Consider the following 18,592-nt stretch of genomic DNA (forward strand, 5'->3'; position numbering starts at 1 on the left):
GGTCTTCATCCCTGCCTCCTATACAATGTCATGAATCTCCATACACAGTTCTTCAGGCACTCTATCAGATTTAATCCCTTGGATCTATATTCATCACCTCCACTGTATATTCATATGGGAATTGATTTACATCATACCTGAATGGTCTAGTGGTTTTCCCTACTTTCTTCAATTTAAGTCTGAATTTTGCAATAAAGAGCTCATGATCTGAGCCTCGTCAGCCTCCAGTCTTGTTTTTGCTGACTCTATAGTGCTTCTCCATATTTGGCTGCAAAGAATATAATCAACCTGATTTCGGTTTTGACCATCTGCTGATGACCACGTATAGAGTCTTCTCTTGTGTTGTTGGAAGAGGGTGTTTGCTATGACCGGTGCCTTCTCTTGGCAAAACTGTTAGCCTTTGCCCTGCTTCAGTTTTTACTCCAAGACCAAACTTGCCTGTTACTCCAGGTATCTCTTGACTTCCTACTTTTGCATTCCAGTCCCCTATGATGAAAAGGACATCTTTTTTGGGTGTTAGTTCTAGAAGTTCTTGTAGGTCTTCATAGAACCATTCAACCTGAGCTTCTTTGGCATTTGTGGTTGGGGCATAGGCTTGGATTACTGTGATACTGAATGGTTTGCCTTGGAAATGAACAGAAGGATCATTCTGTCATTTTTGAGACTAAATCCAAGTACTGCGTTTCGGACTCTTTTGTTGACTAAGAGGGCTACTCCATTTCTTCTAAGGGATTCTTGCCCACAGTAGTAGATATAATGGTTATCTGAATTAAATTTGCCCATTCCAGTCCATTTAAGTTCACTGATTCCTAAAATGTGGATGTTCACTCTTGCCATCTTCTGTTTGACCACTTCCAATTTACCTTGATTCAGGGACCTAACATTCCAGGTTCTTATGCAATATTGTTCTTTATAGCATTGGACTTCACTTCCATCACCAGTCACATCCACAACTGGGCGTTGTTTTCTCTTTGGCTGTTTCTTCATTCTTTCTGGAGTTATTTCTCTACTCTTCTCAGTAGCATATTGGGCACCTACCGACCGGGGGAATTCATCTTTCAGTGTCCTATCTTTTTCCCTTTTCATACTGTTCATGGGGTTCTCAAGGCAAGAATACTGAAGTGGTTTGCTATTCCTTTCTCCAGTGGACTACGTTTTGCCAGAACTCTCCACCATGGCCTGTCCGTCTTAGGTGGCCCTAAAAGGCATGGCTCATAGTTTCATTGAGTTAGATAAGGCTGTGGTCCATGTGATCAGTTTGGTTAATTTTGTGTGATTGTGGTTTTCATTCTGTCTGTCCTCTGATGGATAAGGATAGGAGGCTTATAGAAGCTTCCTGATGGGATAGACTGACTATGGGGGAAACTGTCAGACTTTATTTTTTTGGGCTCCAAAATCACTGCAGATGGTGACTGCAGCCATGAAATTAAAAGATGCTTACTCCTTGGAAGAAAAGTTATGACCAACCTAGATAGCATATTCAAAAGCAGAGACATTAGTTTGCCAACTAAGGTCCGTCTAATCAAGGCTATGGTTTTTCCAGTAGTCATGTATGGATGTGAGAGTTGGACTGTGAAGAAGGCTGAGCACCGAAGAATTGATGCTTTTGAACTGTGTTGGAGAGGACTCTTGAGAGTCCCTTGGACTGCAAGGAAATCCAACCAGTCCATTCTGAAGGAGATCAGCCCTGGGATTTCTTTGGAAGGAATGATGCTAAAGCTGAAACTCCAGTACTTTGGCCACCTCATGTGAAGAGTTGACTCATTGGAAAAGACTTTGATGCTGGGAGGGACTAGGGGCAGGAGGAGAAGGGGATGACCCAGGATAAGATGGCTGGATGGCATCACTGACTCATGGACGTGAGACTGAGTGAACTCCGGGAGTTTGTGATGGACAGGGAGGCCTGGTGTGCTGCGATTCATGGGGTCACAAAGAGTCGGACTCGACTGAGCGACTGAACTGAACTGAACTGGGTCTTATTCTGAGGGGCGGGGCCATGCTCAGTAAATCTTTAATCCAGTTTTCTGTTGATGGGCGGGGCTGTGTTCCCTCTCTGTTGTTTGACCTGTAATGAAGATAATGGCCACTTACTTAAAAAGGTCTGTGCACCCATAGTCGCACTCAGTGCCCCAGACCCTGCAGCAGGCCACCGCTGACCCCCACCTCCACTGGAGACTCCTGGACACTCACAGGCAAGTCTGGGTCAGTCTCTTGTGGGGTCTCTGCTCCTTTCTCCCAGGTCCTGGTGTGCCCAAGGTTTTATTTGTGCCCTCCAAGATTCTGTTTCCGCAGTCCTGTGTAAATTCCAGTAGCTCTATGGTGGGGTTAACAGCAACCTCTTCCAAGAGGGCTTATGCCACACCCAGGTCTGTTGCATCCAGAGTCCCTGCCCCTGTGGCAGGGCAGTGCAGACCCATACCTCCTCAGGAGACACTCAAAGACTCAAAGGTAGGTCTGGCTCAGTCTCTGCGGGGTCTCCTGGTGCACACAAGGTTTTGTTTGCACCCTTCGAGCATCTCTGGTGGGTATTCATTTTGATTCTAAACGCGATTTCATCCCCCTTATGGTCTTGCTGGGGCTCCTTCTCTGCCCTTGGACAGGGGGTGTCTTTTTTTGGTGGGATCAACCATTCTCCTGTTGATGGTTGTTCAGCAGCAAGTTGTAATTTTGGAGTTCTTGCAGGAGATAATGAGTGCATGTCCTTTACTCTGCTATCTTGGACTCATTTCCAAGGGATGCAGGTTGGATTGAACCTGCATCTCTTACATTTCTTGCATTGGCAGGCGGGTTCTTTACTGCTAGCACCACCTGGAAGCCCCAGATCAGGTTAATTTTCCCCTAAATCGACTTGTTGCTCTACCCTATTTTCACAGTTGATTTTTTTTTTTTTGTAGTTTACTTGTTTTAATACCTGTCTCTTCTATTTCATTTCAAATTTTGTGAGAACACCGATCTCAATTTTATCTCTGTTTTAAAGTCAGTTTTATTCATTGCTGCTGTTCCATCACATAGCAGGTGCCTTGAACTTAATGAATGCTCAAGTTGCCCCTAGTAAGCTTGTCATGGTTTCTCAGGGGTCAGGAAGTGACTCACCATAGCTTACAGGGAACACTGCAAGTCTCTTATCATATTCTTTTTCTGTCACCTGATCCTTCTTTTCCTCAGACAAATCCACACTTTCATCTTTAGGACCTGTCTTAGTCTTTTGGGGCTGCTATAACATAATGCCCTAAATAACAGAAATTTATTTCTCAGTTCCAGAGACTGGAAAGTCCAAGATCAAGACATTAGCATCATCATGTTGTAGGGAGAGCTCTCTTCCTGATTCACAGTCAAACTCTGTTCTCCCATGGCAGAAGGGGCAAGGGAGATCTCTGGGGCCTCTTCTATAAGGGTACAAATCCCTCATGACCTAATCACATACTAGAGGCCCCATCTCCTAATACTATCACCAAGGGCATTAGATTTTCAACATAAATTTTGGGGAGAGGGTAAACAAATATTCAATCTATACCAGGCACCTATGCTTAGGAAGGCTTCTCATGTGTGTGTGTTTGTGTGTGTGTGCATGCGCTCATTTGTGTCCAACTCTTTTCAACCCCATGGACTGTAACCCACCAGGCTCCTCTGTCCATAGAATTTTCCAGGCAAGAATCCTGGAGTGGGTTGCCATATCCTGATCAAGCAGATCTTCCCAACTCAGGGATCAAACCTGCATTTCTTGTGTCTCCTGAATTGGCAGGCAAATTCTTTACCAGTGTGCCACCTGGGAAGCCCCATGCTTGGTTTAATGCTCCAATGTTGGGATCTTGTAATTGTTAACAATTTTTGAACATGGGACCTTGGAAACGAAGTAACTGGTACTTCAGTGAAGTGGTGAATATACAGTTATGGAACATAATCCTTTATCTCTTGTTAGTTCAAATATTTATTGATTGAATACTATGTTCTAAGGTAGCTAAGTATAGTGGGGGATGGGGAGGGAGCCATAGCCACTCCAGGCAGAGGAGGCCATAGGAGCAAAGGTTCTGAAGCTAGACATAGAATGAGATGTGGCTGGACAAAAATTGCCTTGTTAAGGTCTGTCTCCTGAAGATTGTTCTCTCCCTTCATGGTCCTACTGCCTTTTGTCAGCAACTCCCAACTAGCACAAATCCATAGTGCTTTGAATTACAACAGGCACATTCACCCACAGACATTAACTGCCTAGGGGATGAGCATTGTGCTGGGTGCTGTAGGGAACACAGCTGCTGTCTTCCAGGAGTTTGCATTTCCTGGGAAAGGGAGATATAAGTAGTAAAGGGTAAACATGTTGAAGGCAGGTCTCCCTAGCACCTTGTTCAGTGCTCTGTGGGTATTGTTATCTTGCATTATTTTGGATTTATAGACCAATACTGAAGTGAAAGAGGAGAGTGAAAAAGTTGGCTTAAAGCTCAACATTCAGGAAACTAAGATCATGGCATCTGGTCCCATCATTTCATGGCAAATAGATGGGGAAACAGTGGAAACAGTGGCTGACTTTATTTTTCTGGGCTCCAAAATCACTGCAGATGGTGACTGCAGCCATGAAATTAAAAGATGCTCCTTGGAAGGAAAGTTATGACCAACACAGACAGCATATTAAAAAGCAGAGACATTACTTTGCCAACAAAGGTCTGTTTAGTCAAGGCTACGGTTTTTCCAGTGGTCATGTATGGATGTGAGAGTTGGACTATAAAGAAAGCTGAGCGCTGAAGAATTGATGCTTTTGAACTGTGGTGTCGGAGAAGACGGTTGAGAGTCCCTTGGACTGCAAGGAGATCCAACCAGTCCATCCTTAAGGAGATCAGTCCTGGGTGTTCATTGGAAGGACTGATGCTGAAGCTGAAACTCCAGTATTTTGGCCACCTGATGCGAAGAGCTGATTCATTTGAAAAGACCCTGATCCTGGGAAAGACTGAGGGCAGGAGGAGAAGGGGACGACAGAGGATGAGATGATTGGATGGAGTCACCGACTCGATGGTGGGTTTGGGTGGACTCCGGGAGTTGGTGATGGACAGGGAGGGCTGGCATGCTGCGGTTCATGGGGTCGCAAAGAGGCAGACACGACTGAGCGACTGAACTGACTGAAATCAATCATGTTCATCATCCCATGATGAAGAAAAAAACGTCGTTAGTGTTTTCTATACCAGGCTGATAGTGAATATGTATTTTGTTTATTTGTAGTTTTTTGGGGGGAACATTCACCAGGAAGTTAGAAAAGGAAGACAGGGAATAAAATTTCCTAAATGGCCAGAGGGATAGGGACAGATGCCAGGTCCTTCAAATGTGTGTGTGTGTGTGTGTGTGTGTGTGTGTGTGTATGCGTGTGCGTGCGCGCAAATGCGTTGAGGGCAATCTCAGGAGGGGACGCCTCTGTGACAAGACTCTTGTCCTCCATCAGGATAGCTCTCGGTTACCCCATCTGTCAAGTGACAGATGGATTAGGTGATTTCTCGGAGGGCTTCCATCGCACATTATGAGGTCCCTAGAGTCGGATTCTAGTTCCACTTCGCCTCAAGCTACGAGGCCTCAGTTTCTCTTGCGGTGAAACTAGGAGCGGGGGCTAGAGCACTTTTTTCCGGAAGCCGGTCATTGAGGAACACCTGTGGCACTCCTCAGAGGAGTGTGCCCGGGACTCTGCGTTGCCTCGCCCGGTCGCTGGGGCACCAGCGAGGGGGTGGGGCCTGAGCCGGCCTCGCCCGGAGACTCACCTGTGCGCAGAGCGGTGACTCACCTGCTCTCCCCCGCTCGCGGGCTGTTCCAGGAGTGAGCGTTCCTCCTTCCTCTCGGGGGTGGGAGGGTTGTCACTCCCATCTTTGGTTACTAGTAGCCTGGGATGAAGCAACTCAGAGGTGAAGGGCGGAGAGCAAGAGGTCCTTTTAGGGGTCCGGGTCTGGCATTGCCAGCCTCTTTGGTCTAGGACTCGCCCCCAAAGGGAGAACTGGGAAAGCTGGGCGGCAGCGGGAGGCGCTGGGAAGAGCGCGCCGGAGGGAGGTGCTGGGAAGGGCGGGCGGGGCTCGGGCAGCGGGGCGGGGGCCGCCGGCGGGGGGCGGGCCGGGGGCGGGGGCGCCGGGCGGCCCATTTCCTCCTCGGAGCCGGACTGGGGGAGACAAAGCGGCGGACCGTCGGCTTCTGGCCTCTGGAATCTTCCAGCGCTCACCCAGCTCGCCGCAGGTAATTGTCTTCGTGCGGGTGCGGGCTCCCCAGGGGCTCCTCGAGTGGGCGGGCCGGGCGCGGTCACCTCAGCGACCTCCCCGGGAATCGGGCTTCAGGCCGCCGCCTGTGCGGCCTTCGGCCCGCTTCCCCGGCGGGGTCCCGGGCCTGGGCCCTGGCCCGGCGGGCGGGGCCGGCGCTTCCTGGCCTTCGGGAAGTTGAGGGGCCGCGGCGGCTGTAGCGGAGCGACTGGCGGACCCCGCGCTACCGCGGCGCTTCCTCTCTGGAAAGTTTCTCCCTGTGTCTAAACTTTCTTCAAGTGGGCTCGGTGCGCACGCCAGACCCGCGCTGGGCCCCCGCGGCCGCCCTGCTTGCGGGGAGGAGTGCGCGTTGCTCGAGGTGCGGGTGGTTCCGGGAGTTGAGTTTTCCTCTGAAGTACGTGTGGATTGTGGTATCTGTGGTCGCACCCCTCCCCCACCACCGAAACTTCCAGGTCAGGTGGACGCGAAGTAGGCTGAGCCCGCAGCCCCGCACTGCCGGCCCGGGCGAATGGGAAAGTCTGTGGCCCTTTCCCTGACACAGCCTGGCTGGGAATGGGCGCCACACCCGTGTGTGGACTTTCGGCGTGCACCGAGTTAACCTTCGTTTTGAAATTACTCTGACGTAGTGTGCTGGTTAGTTGAAAGTACTTAATTCTGATTAGTCCTAGTTTTCACGAGTGGCGTTGGAATCTCTTTTTGTTAACTTTTAAAGGAGTGTGCGTGTGTGAAACACTTGTTGGAAAAAATGTTGACTGAATGCCTAACCTTGGCTTGGCAGGAATGGCTTCCTAATAATGCGGGCGGCAGTTGGCTCAGATCCAGGACTCACACCCTCTTAATGTACCCCTGCGTCTTCGTAATATTTTTTTTGTGTATGTGTTTTGGGCAAAACTTACAGTAATTTAGAATAGAGTAAGATATGTTAAAAGAGTAAGATGTGTAAAGTCTCCAACCAAGTTAAGGACTTTTCTTGTTTATGGTGAAGGAAATTACATCATTGTATTGTTGCAACAGGATAGGCATTTCGATGAGAGGGTATTTTCTTTAGCAGTGATTTTTAAAGACACTACAGGTGTATGTTACTTTAGGAAAGGATGAATTTATAAATCAAGTTAATTAGGATGTTATTTTATTTTACAAGAGGAACGGGTTGAGAAGTTATCAAGAGCCTCTGCCCAGTTATTTACTCTTTTTGACTTTTACTAAGTGAAATATTTTTTTATCCACTTTGAGCACCCACGGTTGAATAAGAAATGATCTCTAACCCCAAGACATCACACTGTAATAGGAAGGAGATACAGACCCCAGTTGTAGTACAAGAATGATGACGTTTACTACCATAATAGTATTGATAAGAAGCTTGTGAATGGTCAGTCTTACATAATAATAATGATAAAAACTGGTGGAGACATGGAAAGGGGGCTAGTAAAGTAATGCTCAAAATTCTCCAAGTCAGGCTTCAGCAATATGTGAACCGTGAACTTCCTGATGTTCAAGCTGGTTTTAGAAAAGGCAGAGGAACCAGAGATCAAATTGCCAACATCCGCTGGATCATGGAAAAAGCAAGAGAGTTCCAGAAAAACATCTATTTCTGCTTTCTTGACTATGCCAAAGCCTTTGACTGTGTGGATCACAATACACTGTGGAAAATTCTGAAAGAGATGGGAATACCAGACCGCCTGACCTGCCTCTTGAGAAATCTGTATGCAGGTCAAGAAGCAACAGTTAGAACTGGACATGGAACAACAGACTGGTTCCAAATAGGAAAAGGAGTATGTCAAGGCTGTATATTGGTACCCTGCTTATTTAACTTATATGCATAGTACATCATGAGAAACGCTTTGCTGGATGAAGCACAAGCTGGAATCAAGATTGCCGGGAGAAATATCAATAACCTCACATATGCAGATGACACCACCGTTATGGCAGAAAATGAAGAGCCTCTTGATGAAAGTAAAAGAGGAGAGTGAAAAAGTTGGCTTAAAGCTCAACATTCAGAAAACAAAGATCATGGCATCCGGTCCTATCACTTCATGGGAAATAGATGGGGAAACAGTGGAACCAGTGTCAGACTTTATTTTTTTGGTCTCCAGAATCACTGCAGATGGTGATTGCAGCCATGAAATTAAAAGATGCTTACTCCTTGGAAGAAAAGTTATGACCAACCTAGATAGCATATTCAAAAGCAGAGACATTACTTTGCCAACAAAGGGCCTTCTAGTGAAGGCTATGGTTTTTCCAGTGGTCATGTATGGATGTGAGAGTTGGACTGTGAAGAAGGCTGAGCACCAAAGAATTGATGCTTTTGAACTATGGTGTTGGAGAAGACTCTTGAGAGTCCCTTGGACTGCAAGGAAATCCAACCAGTCCATTCTGAAGGAGATCAACCCTGGGATTTCTTTGGAAGGAATGATGCTAAAGCTGAAACTCCAGTACTTTGGCCACCTCATGTGAAGAGTTGACTCATTGGAAAAGACTCTGATGCTGGGAGGGATTGGGGGCAGGAGAAGAAGGGGACGACTGAGGATGAGATGGCTGAATAGCATCACTGACTCGATGGACGTGAGTCTGAGTGAACTCTGGGAGTTGGTGATGGACAGGGAGGCCTGGCATGCTGCGATTCATGGGGTCGCAAAGAGTCGGACACGACTGAGCAACTGAACTGAACTGAAGTTTTGTTTGGATAAGACCAGAATGCTTCCAGAAGACGACAGCTTTTGAACTGGATGAAACAGGAGTAGGGGCTTGGTTAGGAGGAAGCATAAAAGGGCAGAGGAGTTTATGGAATTGTGATCTAAATCTCTCCTGGTTTTCCTTTTACTCTTGGTTCTCGTTTCTCAGTCTGGGTTTTTTTTTGTTTGTTTGTTTGTTTGTTTTGTTTTACTTGTTGTTCTATAAACTCTTATTGAGGATTCTATCCAACGTGTATCGAAAGCCTTACATCATTGATGGGGTGTCACCCTCCTTTCATTAGCAACATCTCATTCCATACAGTGACTTAGAGATCAGCGGTGCCCTCTTCCTCTAAGTTGAGAATCACTTCTCTGCATAGTCTTCTGTCGTCAAGCTTAGGTTAAAAATCCAACACTGATGCTAAAGTGGAAGCTTCTTTTTTGAATTAGAAAGTCTCACTTGATCCACAGGGTCCCTTGTGCACTAGAGAACTGCTTGGGGGTCCCAAGAGACTTCAAACTCGAGGACCAAAATGAGATACCTTTTTCTTTTTTAGACCTAAACCAGCTGTGGAGATGGGCAGTAACTGGCAGAGTCCTGAGATTTCTTTGAAAACGGGACAGTGTGAGACAGGATAGAGGTGGTTGTTGTGGTTTGTTTGCTGATGAAGATCTGGACAGAGGCAACAGGGACCTCTGCTTGCCTAGAGGTCCTGAGACAGGAAAGAACTCCATGTGTTTAGAGACCTAAAAGAAGACTTGTGTAGCTTTAAGTTCTTTTAGAGTAGGGGGAAGGCCTCACATGAAATTGCCAGGAAACTCCAGATCACATGTTTGGATTTTCTTCTAAGAGTTGTAAGAAACTGTTTTAGTGAGTTTCATGGTCTGATTTCCTTTTTAAGATCACTTCTGCTAGTGCTTACAGGGCTTGTATTGTGTACAAATGGAAGTAGGGAGTTGAGCTAGGAAGATGGTGGGACTTGAGAGTGGTGAGATAAAGGGAGCTGTATTTTGGGGAAATGAGATAGGCTTAACATATGAAATATGAATTGGACGTGGGGTCTAGGATTATGTTACTGTTGCTGTATTGCTTGCTCAGTGATGAACCCACTCCCCGTTTGTATTCCATCATTTTTATGATGAGCACTTAGTCCTATTACAAGACTTCAAGCTAGCACTTTGCTTTTTGGTAGCAGATCTCTTCCACCAGGTGGTGTACTCCATTACACTATACCTTGTTATTGATATCCTTGTCTTTTCTGTTAGAAAGTGAGCCTTGGTCTTTGGCATGGTACCTGGCCTGGAGAGTAATGAAAACATTAGATGCCCATTGAATGAAAGAGGAAGGAGTCTTGTCTTTATGGAATCTCGCTTGTGGGTGGAACTATGACAGATGAGCAACAGTCAGATTATGGAGGGCCTTGATTACCAAGTTGATATTTTGGGTGAATGATAACTGTTCATTTCATTCTTACTCCTTTCCACCCAGCTGTAATCAGATGAAATCCTTTCCATCTGGTCTTCCTCTTATAAGTTCTTGTTTTTTCTTCTCTCTGCTTCTACCCTAGATTAATTTTTGAACTATCAAAACTGCTTGTAGTTCTCTGGATAAATGGTTTTATAATTTATGTATATTTTAATATATAAAACAAAATTACATTTTATATAATTTATATTTAGAAATTTATATAATTTCTGTATATACATTTTTCTAAAGGGCCTCTTGATGAAAGTGAAAGAGTAGAGTGAAAAAGTTGGCTTAAAGCTCAACATTCAGAAGACTAAGATCATGGCATTTGGTCCCATCACTTCATGGCAAATAGATGGGGAAACAATGGAAACAGTGAGAGACTTTTTTGGGGGAGCCTGGTATGCTGCAGTCCATGGGGTTGCTAAGAGTTGGACACGATTGAGAGGCTTCACTTTCATGCATTGGAGAAGGAAATGGCAACCCACTCCAGTGTTCTTGCCTGGAGAATCCCAGGGACGGGGGAGCCTGGCGGGCTGCCGTCTGTGGGGTCGGACAGAGTCGGACACGACTGATGTGACTTATCAGCAGCTTAATGAATTGAGTGAACACCACCATATCCACCATCCAGATCAAGAAACAGAAAATTACTAGTACTCTAGAAATCCCTTTGCAGTCACTACCCACTCCTCCTCTCCCTTCAGTTTTTATAATCTGAGAATTTGAAACATTATTGTTCCTCTATAAATGTCTGCTAAAGTTAATTGAATTTCTTACTGTCTTCCCCTCCACCATTCAGTCTTTTACATATAAGCGATAGTTATTATTCTTTTGGGGAGATACACTGCTGTCTTGTTGCTGAACTAGTCAGAATTTTAGAATTGGCATTCAACACCTTCTAAGTCCTGGCGCTAACTTATTTTTCAGCGTTATCTTCTATTGTGAATTGTTGCTATATGTCTCTGCATCTGCCAGGCATTTGTTCTGGAACGCTCAGTCGTTCTCTGACACAAATGCTATCCATCTGATCGATATGCCTCTTCTGTTGAGACATTGATCATTGTTGCTGAAAGTGATCTTTAACTTACTGGAAATTTTGAAATTTGCACCTGATTATGACATTCTCATTATCTTTAAAAATATACATAACAAGATGTACCGTTTAAATTATGTGTACACTTCAGTGGCATTAAGTACATTCACTTTGTTGTGTAACCACTGTCAGTGTCCCTATCCAGAAAAAAATTTCATTGTCTTAAACTGAAGCTCCATAACCGTTCAACAATAACTTTGCATTTCTTCTCCCCCCGGCCCACTGGCAACCTCCATTGAATTTTCTGTCTCTCTGAATTTGACTGTGTTAATGCCTGGCTTCTTTAACTTAGCATAATGCTTTCAAGTTTTACCCATGTTGTCAGTATATCCTCCTTTTTAAGGGTTGAGTAATACTCCATTATCCAGTCATCTGTTGATGAACACTTGGGTTACTTCCACATTTTGGCCACTGTGGATTATGCTCCTGTGAACACAGGTGTGCAAACACGTGTTTGTGTTCCTGCTTTCAGCTCTTTTGGATATATACCCAGAAATGGAATTTCTAGTTCATTTGGTATGGTAATTCTGTGCTTAAATTTTTGAGGATCTGCCATTCCATTTTCCACAGTAGGTATGTTATTTTATATTCATAACAGTTATGTGTGAGTGTTCCATGTTCTCCACATTTTCATCACTTGTTAATTTCTATTTTTAATTTTTAAAAGATTTATTTACTTTTTAATAAGTTATCCTCATAGATGTGAGTTGGTGTTTCATTGGTGGTTTTGATTTGTATTTCTCTAATGTTAGTGATATTGAGTGTTTTTCATGTGGTTATTTTCTATTTGTGTATTTTCTTAGAAGAAATCTCTGTTCAAGTCCTTTGCCCATTTTAATTGTTTGGGTTTTTTGTTGTTAAGGTACAGAATTTCTTAGTATCTTCTGGCTTTTAATCCCTTATTAGATATAGGACTTGAAATATTTTCTCTCAGTTTTCCCCTGTTGGTATGTCCTTTAATGTTCAAAAGTTTTAAATTTGGATCAAGTCCAGTTTATCTGTTTGTTGTTGTTGTTCCTCCTCGTGCTTTTGGTGTCTTCTAAGAAATCATTGCCAACTGCATTGTCATAGAGCTTTTCTTTGTGTCTCCCCCCGCACCCCTTCTTCAGCTGAGCTGTGACTTCTTTGAGGACAGGAGATAAAGTTTTTTATTGTGACCTCTTTACAGTACAGTAAGCACATAATGAGGAAGGAAAACTTACGAAGAGAATTTTTTTTAATGTAATTCTTAAAATGTCATAACAGCAGTAATTGTATGACAGGGTATTTTCTACTGTTGCTAATTTGTCATTGATTATGTGTCTGTTACCTGATTTATGATGATAACCTGCTTTTAGTGAAAGTCACTCAGTCGTGTCCAACTCTTTGCAACCCCATGGACTGTAACCTACCAGGTTCCTCAGTCCACGGAATTTTCCAGGCAAGAATACTGGAGTGGGTTGCCATTTCCTTCTCCAGGGGATCTTCCCAACCCAGGGATCGAACCTGGGTCTCTGCATTGTAGGCAGATGCTTTACTGTCTGAGCCACCAGGGAAGTCAACTGCTTTTAGGGGTTTTTAAATCTTAATGAATCTCAGCTGGAGAATTTGAATTTTGTCATCTATGTAACGAACGTGATGAACTTACAAAAGATACTTGGGCTTCCTTAGTGGCTTAGATGGTAAAGAATCTGTCTGCAATGCGGGAGACCTGGGTTCCATCCCTGGGTTGGAAGATCCTCTGGAGAAGGGAACGGCTACCCACTCCAGTATTCTAGCCTGGAGAATTCTGTGGACAAAGGAACCTGGCAGGCTACAGTCCGTGAGTTCACAAAGAGTTGGACAGGACTGAGCGACTTTCACTTTCATAAAAGATATTTATTTTTACTGTTTGATGTGATAAAATGCTAATTTATTATTTTTACTTATGGAGTGCTGTTATTTACATAGCACTGAGTTGCTGATTTACCTTCCTAAAGGCTCTTGTGGACCATAAATTCTTTTGCTACATGATGAGTTCCTTCAAGGCCATTACATTCTTTTGCATTTTTCAGTCTTTTGTGATACCTGACTCATGTCTAATATGAGTAGATAGGCTATATATAGGATTTGCCAGATTGATATGGGGGTGGAGGCAGCTTGGCTTTACATCCAGTTTTTTTTTTTAAACGTTTTATTTTTATTTATTTGACTGTTAGTTGCTGCACACGGGATCTTTAGTTGTGGCATATGGCACATTCCCTGACCAGGGATCAAACCCAGCTCCCTGCATTGGAAGCATAGAGTCTTAGCCACTGGACCGCCAAGGAAATCCCTACATAGTTTTTTTTGTTTTTTGTTTTTTTTAATAAAACCACCTGTCATTTTTATCACCTAGAGGTAAACACTATTAACATTTGGTTGTACATCCTCTGATACTTTTTCTAAGAGTGTATTGACTATAACTTTTATAAAAACTAGATTTTTACTTTATTTGCTCTTGTCCAGTTATCATACTCAAACATTTCCCCTATTAATAGCGTTAAGATTAACCTTTTATTTTATGTACCACTGAGGAAAAATAAGGGCTTCCCAGGTGGCTCAGTGGTAAAGAATCCGCCTGCCCATGCAGGAGATGTGGCTTCTATCCCTGGGTTGGGAAGATTCCCCTGGAGGAGGGAATGGCAACCCACTCCAATATTCTTGCCTGAAAATCCCATGGACAGAAGAGCCTGACAGGCTACAGCCAATAGGGTCGAAGGGACTTGGACATGACTGAGCCCACACATAAGAAATAAACACTACTAAATACACTAGGAACTACCATCAATTTTAGAACACATCCAAAGTTTAGAGACTTAAAGATGTGAAATATGTATGCTTTAGAATTGATGAAATATGTTAATCTCACAGTGTTAACATAGCATGTTAATGATCCCCTACTGTTCCAGCATAGCTTCTTTAATCAGTCCTCTGTTGGACATTTAGTTTGCTTCCAGAGTTGCTTTAATTTGCAGCTGAATCTTCTGCCTGTCCTGACATCTTAAGGGAAACTTCGTTTTTTTTTTTTTTTTGAAGGGGGGGTACTTCTTAGGAGTGGAATTCCCCAGGGAAAGATTTGCTACTCTTAAAATAATTTTTTTTTTTAAACTGAAGTTATTAAGTGTGTATAACATAAAGTTTACCATTTCACTGTTTTTGAGCATTAAGTGCATTTACATCATCCCCATCCGTTTTCAGAACTTTTCCATCATTCTGAATAGGATTTTTACTTATTTAGCAGCAATTCCCCATCCTGCTCTCTTCTCAGTTCCTGGTAACTTCTTTTCTACTTTATTTATCAGTTTGCCTATTCTAGGTACCTCATATAAATGGAATCATATATTTGCCTTATTGAGGACAACAGCAACATTATTTTATATATATTCCAGTTAGCTTATCCATTCAATTCTTAATGAACATTTGGATAGTTCTGCTGTGAATAGTATACAGCTGTGAACATGTGTTCAGATATCTCTGAGACATTGCTTCCAGTTCTTTTGAGTATATACCCAGGAGCAGAATTGCTGGATTATATGGTAAGTTTATTTCTAACTCTGAGGTACTGCCATACTGTTTTCGACAGTGGCTGTACCATTTCGCATTCCAACCAGCAGGACACAGAAGTTCTAATTTTTCTCCATATCTTTACCAACACTTTTTCTTTTCTCCTGTTTTCTTTTGTTTTGATAGTAGCCATCCTAATGAATGTGAGATGGTTATCTCATAGTTTTGATGTGCATTCCCCAAATGATTAGTGATACTGAGTATCTTTTCATGGGTTTATTGGCCATTTGTATATCATCTCTGGAGAAATGTCTAGTCTTTTGCACATCATTGAGTTTTTTTTTTGGTTGAGTTTTAGTTCTCTGTATATTCTGGATATTAATCTCTTATCACACATATGTTTTGCAGTTATTTTCTTTTGTTGTCTGGAATGCCTTTTCACTCTTGGTGATATACCAGTTTTTATTTTGATTAAGTGCAGTTTTTTTTTTCCTATTGTTACTTGTGTGTTTGATGTCATATCCAAGAAAGCATTACCAAATCCAGTGTCATAAAACTTTTGCCCTGTGATTCTTTTCTAAAGTTTTATAGTTTTAGGTTTTACAGTTAGGTGTTTGATCCATTTTGAGTTAATTATTGAATACTATAGAAGGTAAGAGTCTAACTTGATTGTTTTACATGTGGATATCCAGTTTTCTCAGCCTTACTTATTGAAAAGCCCGTCCTTTCCTCTTTGAATGGTCTTGAAATCCTTGTTGAAAATCATTTGACTCTCAGAGGGTTTGTTTCTGGGATCTTCATTTTGTTCTGTTGATCTCTTAGTCTTTACGTGGTACTTTATGCTAGCACCACATCGTTGTTTACTGTAATTTTGCAGTAAGTTGATGCCAAATTTGATCTTGAAGTAAATAATTTTTTGTACATTTATCTTGTGTGGTTTAGTTGAATGTGTGTGCTGATGTGAAAATAAAATAAATTCTTTTAAGTGTTCTGTCTCTTGATTTTGGAGGTGATTACACAACTGTGAACTTTTCAAAAGTTGTAGAATAGGAAACTGAAGTGAATTTTACTGCATATAAAAAAGAAAAACAGGTAAAAATAAACTCATTAAAAATCTGTATTTTGCAAGTTTGACCTTTCTATATAAAAAAATAGTGAAAAACATGAAATCAATTATCCTTTATGCTTTCCCAGCCCAATTAAGTTTTTTTCTCTTGAGTGACTGTGAAGCCACACCCTTAGAAATCTTGAAGTAATTTTGGTTATACTTTATGTGTTGGAGAATTTAAGTCTTATTAGTACCTTCTGTTTTCTCTTAAGAGGAAAAAGTTAAGTACACCAGGCATTGTAGAGTCTTACAAAGCATCAGTTACTGAAATTTGCCCAGGTGCCAGTGTGCTTGCTTTGAGACGGTGAGAGTGTTCTTTGTTTCTTGTGCATTGTGATGATTGACTCAGCCCCTGTGTTGTGGGCCTGGGCTGAATGGGCTGAACAGGGTAGTGAGGTGAACAGTCTGGCTTGATTTACCGTTTCATGCTGTCTTTGCTCACTTACAAGAGCACTGTACTAAATTTGTCCATTATTGAAAGTTCAGAGTGTGCAGAAATAACTGTGCTTCAAAATAAAACTTCAGCATTGCCCTTTCTCTGTTGAAGCTTCCAAATGTTCATTATTTTCCCCTTTAGTTTTTTTTTTTTCTTTCTAATAACAAACTTTCGCCATGTGCAAGCAAACCCCCTACCCCATTTCTAATGGAGCTTGAAATGAGCATGCATTTCTGTTTACTTGTTGATGGACTGTCATCTGTCAAGCCCCCTTTTGATTGGGATTTAATTTGTGATTTTTCATTGGCTGTAAGTTTGGAGCAGTGCATTTAAGGCAAATACAGTAAGAAAGGCAACTTTGAGTGTTTTTCTGAATATTTGTAGCAAAGATTTGATCGTTTGGAACAAGTACTGTATGAGTAGTGTGATTAGATTTTAAAATTTCTTGTCTATTCAGTGTTGCCATTGTAGTAAAAGAATAGGGGGAATTATATTGTGGAAGTTATTTTCATCTGTAAGAGTTTACATTTTTTTCTCTTTTGGTTCTCTTGTGTTAAATTTTTGTGATGAAATAATTTAATCCAATTTAACCTTAGTGTTAAATAACTGATGTTATTCCTTAATTGCTAATTTAAAGAGTAGTTCTTTTCTGGATTACTTCATTTTGGCTCTTCTACTTCATTATATTGAGCTGTGGATTTCTTTCTTTCTCATGTTCTGAGATTTCATTGTTAAATACTGTCATAAACAAGTGGAACATCAATTGTATTTTGAAAATGTTTTATTGCTCTGGTTTATTTTGTTAGTATTAGACATTAAAAGTTGAGTAAATTGGAAGCCTGGTTAATTACCAGATTACATACTCTTGTACTGGTTTATTAGCCAGGGTAGAGTGCAGGCTGTTCTTGAAACTGAAAGTGTGGTCCTAACTCAAAAAACGCATTCACAGTGGCCCATTTCAAGTTACATGAAGGATAGGAACCTTTGCTAATAGTCCATTTGCCCTGTGTAGCACCGATACATGCTTTGTTTCCAAGCAAAGATGCATTGTTAACTAATCCCTCGTGATATGTTGAATATTTCATTATGTTAAATATTTCAACATTAATCTAGACTGTTAATCATGGTTTATGAAAAATGACAGTGCACTGAGTAAGGCAGAGCTGTAAGGTAAGTTACTATTACTGATGAGTCAGTGTTCATGGGGATTTTCTGTTCCTGAGGTTCTCTAAATTGGCAAAGGTTTCTTATAATCATCCGGTACCATTTTCTTGCTTCCTTGGACCTGGGGTCATCATGTTCTCAGAAAAGCTCTGGACTGACTTTGAAGTGTATCTTTAGAAACCTGTCATTTTGCACAGAAGTGGGAAAGTGAAATGTGAGCTTGATCCCTTGGGAGGAAAGGAAAAAATTCAAGGAAATAGAATATGGCAACCCTTGAGAGAAATTTAAACTTATTTGGAGTCACTAAGACCAGTGGAAAAGGTGGTATTTTCGAGGTATCTTTATTGAGTTAGGGTCTAAGGCTATATTTGCTGTATCTCAGTTTCAAGGAAGGGTTCAGTTAAATACAGTCCATTTATTAAGCCTGACTTTAAAAGCAGGTGCTAGGGAGGATGTTAAGGATGTGTAAGTGGTACTTCCTTGGCTGTCCAGACTCTGTACTTCCACTGCAGGGGGCACAGGTTTGATCCTTCTCAGGGGAACTAAGATCCTACAGGCTGTGTGGTGTGCCCAAAAGAAAAAAAGTGTAAGTCATCATTGCTAAACTCAAGAAGTTTACAAACTAATGACATTAACTTTGGTAATATCACTGATAGGTAAGAATTAGCAATCTGTATCTGTTTTGCTAAAGTATTACAGGAAAGAGAGTTCTTAGTTCTTTCCACATGTCAGTGTTACTAGGTGAAATCTTAAAACAGTTAAGCCAATTCAGTTAATCATTTATAGAATGTTGTTAGATGAAAGTTACCGTGCTCAAAAAAGGCATGGTCCCTGTGCTCAAAGGAGCTGTCAGCTTTATGGGAGACGGACACACTGCTATCATGCTCTGCTGCAAGTGCTGTCATAGAGATGCTTGTAAAATGATAGGGGAA

The 18,592-nt window shown here is 42.2% G+C and overlaps 1 protein-coding gene across 5 annotated transcripts in view; it reads left to right on the forward strand.

Moving 5' to 3' along the window:
• Positions 1-18,592, forward strand: part of CTNNA1 (catenin alpha 1) — a 332,795-nt gene that overhangs the window by 155,954 nt on the left and 158,249 nt on the right. Inside the window, exon 1 of one of the 5 annotated variants that reach the window (XM_027970285.2) lies at positions 6,102-6,195. The exons of 3 other annotated variants lie outside the window; for them this stretch is intronic. The gene's annotated coding sequence lies outside the window, so the exon portion shown is untranslated. Of the gene's footprint in view, positions 1-6,101; positions 6,196-6,291; positions 6,610-18,592 lie in introns of those variants that run through there. One more of the 5 variants, XM_060415820.1, reaches the window with a different exon arrangement.

Source organism: Ovis aries, chromosome 5 (assembly GCF_016772045.2).
Source record: "Ovis aries strain OAR_USU_Benz2616 breed Rambouillet chromosome 5, ARS-UI_Ramb_v3.0, whole genome shotgun sequence".
Taxonomy (NCBI): domain Eukaryota; kingdom Metazoa; phylum Chordata; class Mammalia; order Artiodactyla; family Bovidae; genus Ovis; species Ovis aries.